General features: G+C 37.8%; 1 non-coding gene and 1 pseudogene across 1 annotated transcript; both read left to right on the top strand.

Annotated features, from left to right (window-relative positions):
• The first annotated feature begins 384 nt into the window (after nucleotides 1-384).
• On the top strand, nucleotides 385-563 carry LOC116655524. The gene has a single exon (XR_004310596.1). It is a non-coding gene; the product is annotated as a 5.8S ribosomal RNA (ribosomal RNA).
• A 330-nt stretch (nucleotides 564-893) lies between these two features.
• Nucleotides 894-10,326, top strand: LOC116655522 (annotated as a pseudogene).
• The last annotated feature ends 761 nt before the right edge of the window (nucleotides 10,327-11,087 follow it).

The following is an 11,087-nucleotide window of genomic DNA, read 5'->3' as shown; positions in this document are numbered from 1 at the left end:
AAATATTGTCTTGAAAAATATATATATGTATATAAAAAGACGAGATATCGTCTTAAAATAAATATAATTAGCTTGTATATGACTCATAATATACATGCGTTGCGGAATGTATTGTTCATATTAAATTATGCGCATACATTGATAAATGCAACACCTAAAATATACATTGTTGTACCTGATATTCAGGTTAATGCTTTATATAATATTCAACAATATAAAACTATTTATATTGATTATATAAAACTAAGACATTTCGCAACAATTATTTTAGGTATAAAAATAAATTTATTGAAGGAATTGATATATGCCAGTTAAATGGTGTATTTTTAATTTCTTTCAATAAAAATATAAATGACGAATTGTATATATTATATATATTTATAAAACTCTAAGCGGTGGATCACTCGGCTCATGGGTCGATGAAGAACGCAGCAAACTGTGCGTCATCGTGTGAACTGCAGGACACATGAACATCGACATTTTGAACGCATATCGCAGTCCATGCTGTTATGTACTTTAATTAATTTTGAAGTGCTGCTTGGACTACATATGGTTGAGGGTTGTAAGACTATGCTAATAAAGTTGTTTACTATTTTGTTTTTTAAACATTATAGTATGCATATGGTATATTATTGGATATATTTTATATATTCATAATATAAAAATTAAAAGCAATTATCTCACATAATAACAAAAATTTGTATGTGAAAAATGAAGATATACAATTCTTTCTTTTTTCAATTCAAATAATACTGAGAAATGTCTAGCATAAAAAATATGAAATATTTTTCATCTGGAATTGTCTCTTATTTAAAGATGCGAAAATTGAAAATACATCTAATATATTGTTCTTCATAAAATAAAGATAATGTAAATAATATTATTGCTTTATACAACCTCAACTCATATGGGACTACCCCCTGAATTTAAGCATATTAATTAGGGGAGGAAAAGAAACTAACAAGGATTTTCTTAGTAGCGGCGAGCGAAAAGAAATCAGTTCAGCACTAAGTCACTTTGTCTATATGGCAAATGTGAGATGCAGTGTATGGAGCGTCAATATTCTAGTATGAGAAATTAACGATTTAAGTCCTTCTTAAATGAGGCCATTTACCCATAGAGGGTGCCAGGCCCGTATAACGTTAATGATTACTAGATGATGTTTCCAAAGAGTCGTGTTGCTTGATAGTGCAGCACTAAGTGGGTGGTAAACTCCATCTAAAACTAAATATAACCATGAGACCGATAGTAAACAAGTACCGTGAGGGAAAGTTGAAAAGAACTCTGAATAGAGAGTTAAATAGTACGTGAAACTGCTTAGAGGTTAAGCCCGATGAACCTGAATATCCGTTATGGAAAATTCATCATTAAAGTTATAATATTTAAACAATATTATACAAATAATGTGCATTTTTTCCATATAAGGACATTGTAATCTATTAACATATTAAATTTATCATAAAATATGGCTTATAGTTTATTCAAATTATTATGCTTGCATTTTAACATAGAATAAATGTCATTAATTTGATAAAGTGTTGATAGACTAATAAGAATACAGTGCGTTAATTTTTCGGAATTATATAATGGCATAATTATCATTGATTTTTGTGTTTATTATAAGCACTTGTATGATTAACAATGCGAAAGATTCAGGATACCTTCGGGACCCGTCTTGAAACACGGACCAAGGAGTCTAACATATGTGCAAGTTATTGGGATATAAACCTAATAGCGTAATTAACTTGACTAATAATGGGATTAGTTTTTTAACTATTTTATAGCTAATTAACACAATCCCGGGGCGTTCTATATAGTTATGTATAATAATATTTATATTATTTATGCCTCTAACTGGAACGTACCTTGAGCAGATATGCTGTGACCCGAAAGATGGTGAACTATACTTGATCAGGTTGAAGTCAGGGGAAACCCTGATGGAAGACCGAAACAGTTCTGACGTGCAAATCGATTGTCAGAATTGAGTATAGGGGCGAAAGACCAATCGAACCATCTAGTAGCTGGTTCCTTCCGAAGTTTCCCTCAGGATAGCTGGTGCATTTTAATGTTATATAAAATAATCTTATCTGGTAAAGCGAATGATTAGAGGCCTTAGGGTCGAAACGATCTTAACCTATTCTCAAACTTTAAATGGGTAAGAACCTTAACTTTCTTGATATGAAGTTTAAGGTTATGATATATTGTGCCCAGTGGGCCACTTTTGGTAAGCAGAACTGGCGCTGTGGGATGAACCAAACGTAATGTTACGGTGCCCAAATTAACAACTCATGCAGAAACCATGAAAGGCGTTGGTTGCTTAAAACAGCAGGACGGTGATCATGGAAGTCGAAATCCGCTAAGGAGTGTGTAACAACTCACCTGCCGAAGCAACTAGCCCTTAAAATGGATGGCGCTTAAGTTGTATACCTATACATTACCGCTAAAGTAGATGATTTATATTACTTGTAATATAAATTTTGAAACTTTAGTGAGTAGGAAGGTACAATGGTATGCGTAGAAGTGTTTGGCGTAAGCCTGCATGGAGCTGCTATTGGTACAGATCTTGGTGGTAGTAGCAAATAATCGAATGAGACCTTGGAGGACTGAAGTGGAGAAGGGTTTCGTGTGAACAGTGGTTGATCACGAGTTAGTCGGTCCTAAGTTCAAGGCGAAAGCCGAAAATTTTCAAGTAAAAATAAAATTTACTATATGTAAAAATTATATACTTGAATAATTTTGAACGAAAGGGAATACGGTTCCAATTCCGTAACCTGTTGAGTATCCGTTTGTTATTAAATATGGGCCTCGTGCTCATCCTGGCAACAGGAACGACCATAAAGAAGCCGTCGAGAGATATCGGAAGAGTTTTCTTTTCTGTTTTATAGTCGTACTACCATGGAAGTCTTTCGCAGAGAGATATGGTAGATGGGCTAGAAGAGCATGACATATACTGTTGTGTCGATATTTTCTCCTCGGACCTTGAAAATTTATGGTGGGGATACGCAAACTTCTCAACAGGCCGTACCAATATCCGCAGCTGGTCTCCAAGGTGAAGAGTCTCTAGTCGATAGAATAATGTAGGTAAGGGAAGTCGGCAAATTAGATCCGTAACTTCGGGATAAGGATTGGCTCTGAAGATTGAGATAGTCGGGCTTGATTGGGAAACAATAATATGGTTTATGTGCTCGTTCTGGGTAAATAGAGTTTCGATCATTTATGGTTGTAACTTGTTCCCCGGATAGTTAGTTACGTATCCAATTGTGGAACTTTCTTGCTAAAATTTTTAAGAATACTAGTTGGGTCAAACCAATTAGTTCTTATTAATTATAACGATTATCAATTAACAATCAATTCAGAACTGGCACGGACTTGGGGAATCCGACTGTCTAATTAAAACAAAGCATTGTGATGGCCCTAGCGGGTGTTGACACAATGTGATTTCTGCCCAGTGCTCTGAATGTCAAAGTGAAGAAATTCAAGTAAGCGCGGGTCAACGGCGGGAGTAACTATGACTCTCTTAAGGTAGCCAAATGCCTCGTCATCTAATTAGTGACGCGCATGAATGGATTAACGAGATTCCTACTGTCCCTATCTACTGGAGTTTTGATTTATATGTCAAGCTATTTGGACGTGTTGAAAAAGTGCTCCCAAAAATATACAAAAAAGTTGTAAAAAAAAAAAAAAAAAAAGTGTTGAAAAAAACTTGTAAAAAAAAACTTGTAAAATCTTGAAAAAAAAATATTGTTTTTTAACAAGTAGGCTATGATAAAAAAACAAGTAGGCTATGGAATTTGATTCTTTGCTTACCTGAATAATATTGTGTTAATATTCAGTTGTAATCCGGAGCTCGTCTGAGTAACACTAAAAATTTTTGTTTGGAAAAAAAAAAAAAAAAAAAAAAAGTTTTAAAATTTGGAATTAAAAATTTTGTTTGATTAGTGATAAGTGACAAGTGATAAGTGATAAGTGATAAGTGATAAGTGAAAGTGAAAGTATACTGTAGCTATGAAGGGCTTTCGGAGCCGTTCAGTGAGCTCTGGACTAAGCGCTTCAGAGAGCACCGATGGCGATGATGTTGTAGAGCGTCATAAAGCAAAGAAGATAAGAGAACGGGGCATCAAAATGACTGACGATACTGAATTGCTGCAAGGAAAGGAAAAATCTGGACTAAGCGTTACAGAGAGCAACGATGGCGATGATATTCTAGAGCGCCATAATGCAAAGAAGACAAGGGAACGGAGCATTAAAATGACGGATGGAGCTGAATTGTTGCGAGGAAAGAAAAAATCCTTGAAAAATCGTTCTCTTTCTCCAGGGGAAATATTGTCGCCACCGCTAAAAAAAGGGAAGGACGAAGATATGGCTGATAAATCTGTTGCTGATTTCATTCAACCTACTGCTGCAAGAACCATCCCCACTCCTGTTGCTCCCATTGCTGTTACCACTTGTAGCACTGATAAATTAAGTGCACAAGACATTGTAGCAGATGGAGCTGCAGCTGTGATGGCTGATTTATCGAATACCCAGCGTGCTTGTCGCAAAGCACTAATTAGCGGTGATGTAGAAAATCTGTCAAATATTTTGTCTCGCTATGATGAACTAGTGGTTGCACTTTTACTAAAAAATGGTGAATTACAAACTTTGCTTTCTATTTCACAGACTGCTCAGAAGAATGCTCCGCATGCAACTGTACCATCGAATGCCCCAATTCCCCGAATACTACCGACTGCACCAATTCCAGCACCAAGAAACACTAGAGTGAAAGAGACATGGTCCTGCGTTGTTAAGGGTAAAGATCCAGAGCTGTCTGGCCAACAAATTGCTGAAAAAATTAAGAAAGAGGTTGCGCCAGTCCTTGGAGTCCGAGTTCATGAAGTTCGTGAACTAAAACGCGGAGGTGCAATTATCCGCACGCCATCGGTTTCTGAGGCTACAAAGGTTGCTGCATCGCGAAAATTTGCTGAAGTTGGATTGAGTGTTGAAAAAAATCCTGGAATTAAGCCACGACTGACTATTTTCGATGTTGACACTGCTATTACACCAGAGGAATTCATGGATGAACTATATGCTAACAACTTGAAGGAGGATATGTCACCAGCCGAGTTTAAGAAAGCAGTACACCTGACTAGGCCTTGGACAATGGATGATGGGAACACCACCAATGTCATTCTAGAAGTCAACGAAAAAGCAATGCTCATCCTAGATACAGGAAGGATTTATATCAAATGGTTCAGTTTCCGGTGCCGCCCGCAAATTCGTACGTACGCTTGTCATCGGTGTCTTGGTTTTGACCATAGAGTGCAAGAATGCAAGTTGACCACGAGTATTTGCCGTCAATGCGGGCAAAAGGGACATGTTGCTGCAAAATGCTGTAACCCAGTGGATTGTAGGAACTGCAGATTCAAGGGACTTCCATCAGCACACAACATTCTATCAAGTGCATGCCCTATATACAGCACAGTGTTGGCCCGGGTGCAAGCAAGACATTAATGCTTAACATCTTACAAACCAATTGTGGACGTGGCCGAGCTGCAACCATAGAAGTAGGAGTAAAATTAAGAAGCTATAGATACACAGTCGCAATAATAATGGAACCATATGTTGACAAATTCGGAAGGATAACTGGACTACCCAACGGAACACGAATCTACCATAATGCAACCAAAAAAGCCGCAATCTTTGTTGACGACCCCAATGCTGTTATATTGCCAATCGATTCAATGACAAATGAATATGGAGTTTGTATAAGTATCACGAGTACGTATGGTTCTTTCTTCATAGTGTCTATTTACTGCCAGTTCAATGCACCATTAGAACCATATATTCAATATTTAGATGCCGTAACTAGCCTAGCTCGAAACAAACGTTTAATTGCCGGCTTGGATGCTAATGCTACGTCTCCTATGTGGCATAGCAAAATGACAAACAACATATATGCTAATCAGCTGAGCAGAGAACGGGGAGAGATACTATCAGAATGGATAATTCACAGGAATTCTTTAGTTCTTAATGAACCAAGTGAGGTGTATACATTCGATAACAATAGAGCACACAGCGATATAGATGTCACACTTATTAATGAAGCTGCATCCAGAAGGGATAACTACACATGGAAGATTACACCATGGAACCTAAGTGATCATAACATTATTACTGTGGTAATATCTAGCGAAGATGCAGTTGAGAGTTTAGCTCCTGTGCCTATGTGGAAACTGCATAGTGGAAGGTGGAGCAGGTTCAAGGAGGAAATACAAAATGCACTACAAGATTCAGATCTATCTCTACCCACGGAAGATGCTGCATGTGAACTACAGACGTTGGTGCAACAGACATGTGATATAGTTTTTGGAAAGAAAACTTTTAAAAAGCAAACAAAAATTAAATGGTGGACACGTGAACTAGGCTCTGAAAAAAGAAAAGTCATCCGACTGCGTAGAAAACTTCAGAGAGCACGTTCAAGAGGTGACCCAAATGCCATTGCATTAGCAATTGAGTTGCGAATAACTGTAAAAGGTTACAAAAAAATGATTCAAACGGCAAAAGAAGAAAACTGGCGACAATTTGTCAGCCAACACAATGAAGATCCATGGGGTGTTGTATATAAAATCTGTCGTGGCAAAAAAAAAAATAGCGAATTTGGGTGTCTAAAATATGAAGGTGTTGAAATTACAGAATGGCATGATTGCGCTACAATTTTATTGAAGCACTTTTTCCCTGAAACAAACTTTGGACCTGATCAAAACGTTCATATTAGTCCATCTCCCCGGCCACTAGAACTGCATGAGATTGAAGAATGCATTACAAAGCTTAAGAGCAAAAAATCACCAGGACTCGACGGTATCACAGGAGAGATAGCCAAAAACATATGGAAATCAGTACCAGAGCATCTTATGTCGCTTTATTCACGGTGTATTGAGAATGGGAATTTCCCAAAAATATGGAAACAACCTAGAGTTATACCCTTATTGAAAAGTCCAGATAAAATTAAAAGCAACCCGGAGTCATATAGAGGTATTTGTCTTCTACCAGTTCTGGGAAAAATTTTAGAAGGCATAATGATAAATCGGCTAAAAGATATCCTACCCGAAAGAAACAGATGGCAGTTTGGATTTACTACCAATAAATGTGTTGAAGACGCCTGGAGACATGTTATACAGACAATTAATGCATGTCAGTCACAATATATACTGGGAATATTTGTTGATTTTAAAGGAGCATTTGACAATATTGAGTGGAGTGCAGTTATAAATGTTCTTGCTGAAGTTAACTGTCCGGAAATAGCACTTTGGAAAAGCTACTTTTCTGATAGAACTGCGTGCATTCGTGGTCTATATGAAACTGCAAGTGTGACTGTCACTAAAGGATGTCCTCAAGGATCTATTAGTGGCCCATTTATTTGGAATCTTCTCATGAATATTTTGCTTGAGAGATTAGAGCCATTATGCCCCTTCAGTGCCTATGCAGATGATTTATTGCTTCTTATTGCAGGAAACTCAAGAGCAGAAATTGAAAATAAAGGTAGGCAAATTATGAATCTAGTTGGTGCTTGGGGGAACGAAAATGGAGTCAAAGTATCAACATCAAAAACCGTGATCATGCTTCTAAAGGGAAAACTAAGTAATAACAGACATCCGATTGTGAGTTTTGAAGGGGCAAACCTGCCATATGTATATGTTCAACGGTATCTCGGAATTATTATTGGTGAGAGAATGAATTTTTTGCCACACGTAGCTGCCATTCGTGATCGTATATCCAGCATAGCATCAGTTCTGTCTAGGGTACTCCGTGTAGACTGGGGGTTAAAGCCGCATGCACGACGTAGTATATACACTGGGCTCATGATTCCATGTATGTTGTTTGGTGTGGCAATTTGGTACCCAGTCATACAGAAACAAATTAGAGCAAAGATTCGTCTTTTGTCAAGTCAAAGGATGGTTTTACTTAGCTGTTTACCAGTTTGTCGAACAGTATCTACTTCAGCACTACAAGTTCTGGCTGGCACACCACCCCTAGACCTTGAGGCAAAATTAATCAAAATAAAACACAAGATAAAGAAAGGACTGCCACTTGATAATGATGACTGGCTATATAATCTGGATCACACGAATATGAACTGGGATATAAAAAAAGCATTGCTAGAAGAAAAGATGATTGAGGAATGGCAAAACAGATGGGACTGTGACATTAATGGAAGAGTTACGCATAAATTCTTACCAGAAGCAGCGTTTGTCTTCAAAAACAAAAGTTTCACATTTAAGCTGAAGGCTGGATTTTTTATAACTGGACATGGATCTTTTAATGCATTTCTATATCCTAGAAACCGTAGTAACACTGCTGCATGTTTATGTGGAGTCCTAAATGAAGATTGGCAGCATGTATTGTGTGACTGTATTATGTATGATGACATAAGAAATCTGGATGCTCTGGGAATAGTTGGAGAATCTAATGACAGGGACCTCTCAGGGATTGTCAAGAATCCAGAACAGGTGAAATTGCTAAATCTGTTTGCCGAGGCTGTTTTCCGACGTCGTTCAGGTGTATATCGGACGCTGGCCTTACTCAATGGGTTGCCAGTCCCGGACTAATGTCAAAACTGGCAAACAAGGTTACCTCATCCGAGTGTGTCGGCGCTGAAGAGGGAGGGCCCACCGAGCCCTTAATTTCGGTACCACGGGTGAACAGTGCCAAGGCTGTTCAATGAGGTTGGCCCCCTTGTGGGAGTTCGTGGTGGCTGTGGTTGACACCCAAATGCGGGTAGAGCCCTGGGGCTCGACGTGGAGTTGCGTTATTCAACCGGGTGCCGGAACCCATAGACCGGAAGAAGTGTTAGATACACTTCGCCCCTCACCAAGGGGAAGTTTTTCTGTCCGACTCACAGATACTTAAATTGGTACCGAGCTAGTTGCTATGTATTTGCTATAGCTTCTATTCCGGGGCGTTTGCAGGCGCTTAAACCTGGCACATGCATCATATACCCACTTGTGGGTATATAAGGATGCCGTGGTTGTAATTCACTTTCAGTGGAACACGCCACGTTAAATAAGCAAGGAGAGATCCTAGACGTCCACTGTCCCTATCTACTATCTAGCGAAACCACAGCCAAGGGAACGGGCTTGGAATAATTAGCGGGGAAAGAAGACCCTTTTGAGCTTGACTCTAATCTGGCAGTGTAAGGAGACATAAGAGGTGTAGAATAAGTGGGAGATATTAGACTTCGGTTTGGTATCGCCAATGAAATACCACTACTCTTATTGTTTCCTTACTTACTTGATTAAATGGAACGTGTATCATTTCCTAGCCATTATACGGATATATTTATTATATCTTATGGTATTGGGTTTTGATGCAAGCTTCTTGATCAAAGTATCACGAGTTTGTTATATAATCGCAAACAAATTCTTTAATGAGAGATGCATTTACTGTATTATTGATTTGAAAATTTGGTATAACTCCAATTACTCAGGTATGATCCAATTCAAGGACATTGCCAGGTAGGGAGTTTGACTGGGGCGGTACATCTCTCAAATAATAACGGAGGTGTCCCAAGGCCAGCTCAGTGCGGACAGAAACCACACATAGAGCAAAAGGGCAAATGCTGACTTGATCTCGGTGTTCAGTACACACAGGGACAGCAAAAGCTCGGCCTATCGATCCTTTTGGTTTAAAGAGTTTTTAACAAGAGGTGTCAGAAAAGTTACCATAGGGATAACTGGCTTGTGGCGGCCAAGCGTTCATAGCGACGTCGCTTTTTGATCCTTCGATGTCGGCTCTTCCTATCATTGTGAAGCAAAATTCACCAAGCGTTGGATTGTTCACCCATGCAAGGGAACGTGAGCTGGGTTTAGACCGTCGTGAGACAGGTTAGTTTTACCCTACTAATGACAAAACGTTGTTGCGACAGCATTCCTGCGTAGTACGAGAGGAACCGCAGGTACGGACCAATGGCACAATACTTGTTCGAGCGAACAGTGGTATGACGCTACGTCCGTTGGATTATGCCTGAACGCCTCTAAGGTCGTATCCGTGCTGGACTGCAATGATAAATAAGGGGCAATTTGCATTGTATGGCTTCTAAACCATTTAAAGTTTATTATTTATATTTTAAACGACAATGGATGTGATGCCAATGTAATTTGTAACATAGTAAATTGGGAGGATCTTTGATCACCTGGTGCCATGCTAGTTACATATGAAAACATTATTTAATACAATGACAAAGCCTAGAATCAATTGTAAACGACTTTTGTAACGGGCAAGGTGTTGTAAGTGGTTGAGCAGCTGCCATACTGCGATCCACTGAAGCTTATCCTTTGCTTGATGATTCGAAAATATATACACAAAGTGTTGTATATATATATTAATTATATATATTTTTTTTTAAATATATTTATTTATATATATATATATAACGCAGTGTGTATTGCACAGCGTTCGAGCGCTACAGGTAGCCAAATGCATCGTCATCTTATTAGTGACGCGCAAATATAAAATGTTGACAAGATGAATATGATATAAAAATATCATATATATAAAATGAAAAAAAAAATTTTTTTCATCAAAGTATAAGTCCGTAATATACGGACGGCGGGAGTTGTAATAACTTTTGCCTGGTAGCCCTTTGACTCGTCATCATATTAGTGACGCGCATGATTCAATTCATGAGATTCCTACTGTCCCTATCTAAACTTTTTTAAAAATATTAAAAATTTTTCCAAGTACAAAAATTTATGAATGGATTTGAATATACAAAATGTTAACACGATAATAATAATGTCTCTGCTGTATTGATAATATTAATATAATATTAAATCAACATATATATAAAATGAAAAAAAAAAATTTTTTTCATCAAAGTATAAGTCCGTAATATACGGACGGCGGGAGTTGTAATAACTTTTGCCAGGTAGCCCTTTGACTCGTCATCATATTAGTGACGCGCATGATTCAATTCATGAGATTCCTACTGTCCCTATCTAAACTTTTTTAAAAATATTAAAAATTTTTCCAAGTACAAAAATTTATGAATGGATTTGAATATACAAAATGTTAACACGATAATAATAATGTCTCTGCTGTATTGATAATAT

The sequence above is a fragment of the Drosophila ananassae genome, assembly GCF_017639315.1.
Source record: "Drosophila ananassae strain 14024-0371.13 chromosome 4 unlocalized genomic scaffold, ASM1763931v2 tig00000061, whole genome shotgun sequence".
In the NCBI taxonomy this organism is placed as follows: Eukaryota; Metazoa; Arthropoda; class Insecta; order Diptera; family Drosophilidae; genus Drosophila; species Drosophila ananassae.
The sequence above is the reverse complement of the archived record's forward strand: the minus strand, read 5'-3'. Positions and strand labels throughout refer to the sequence as shown.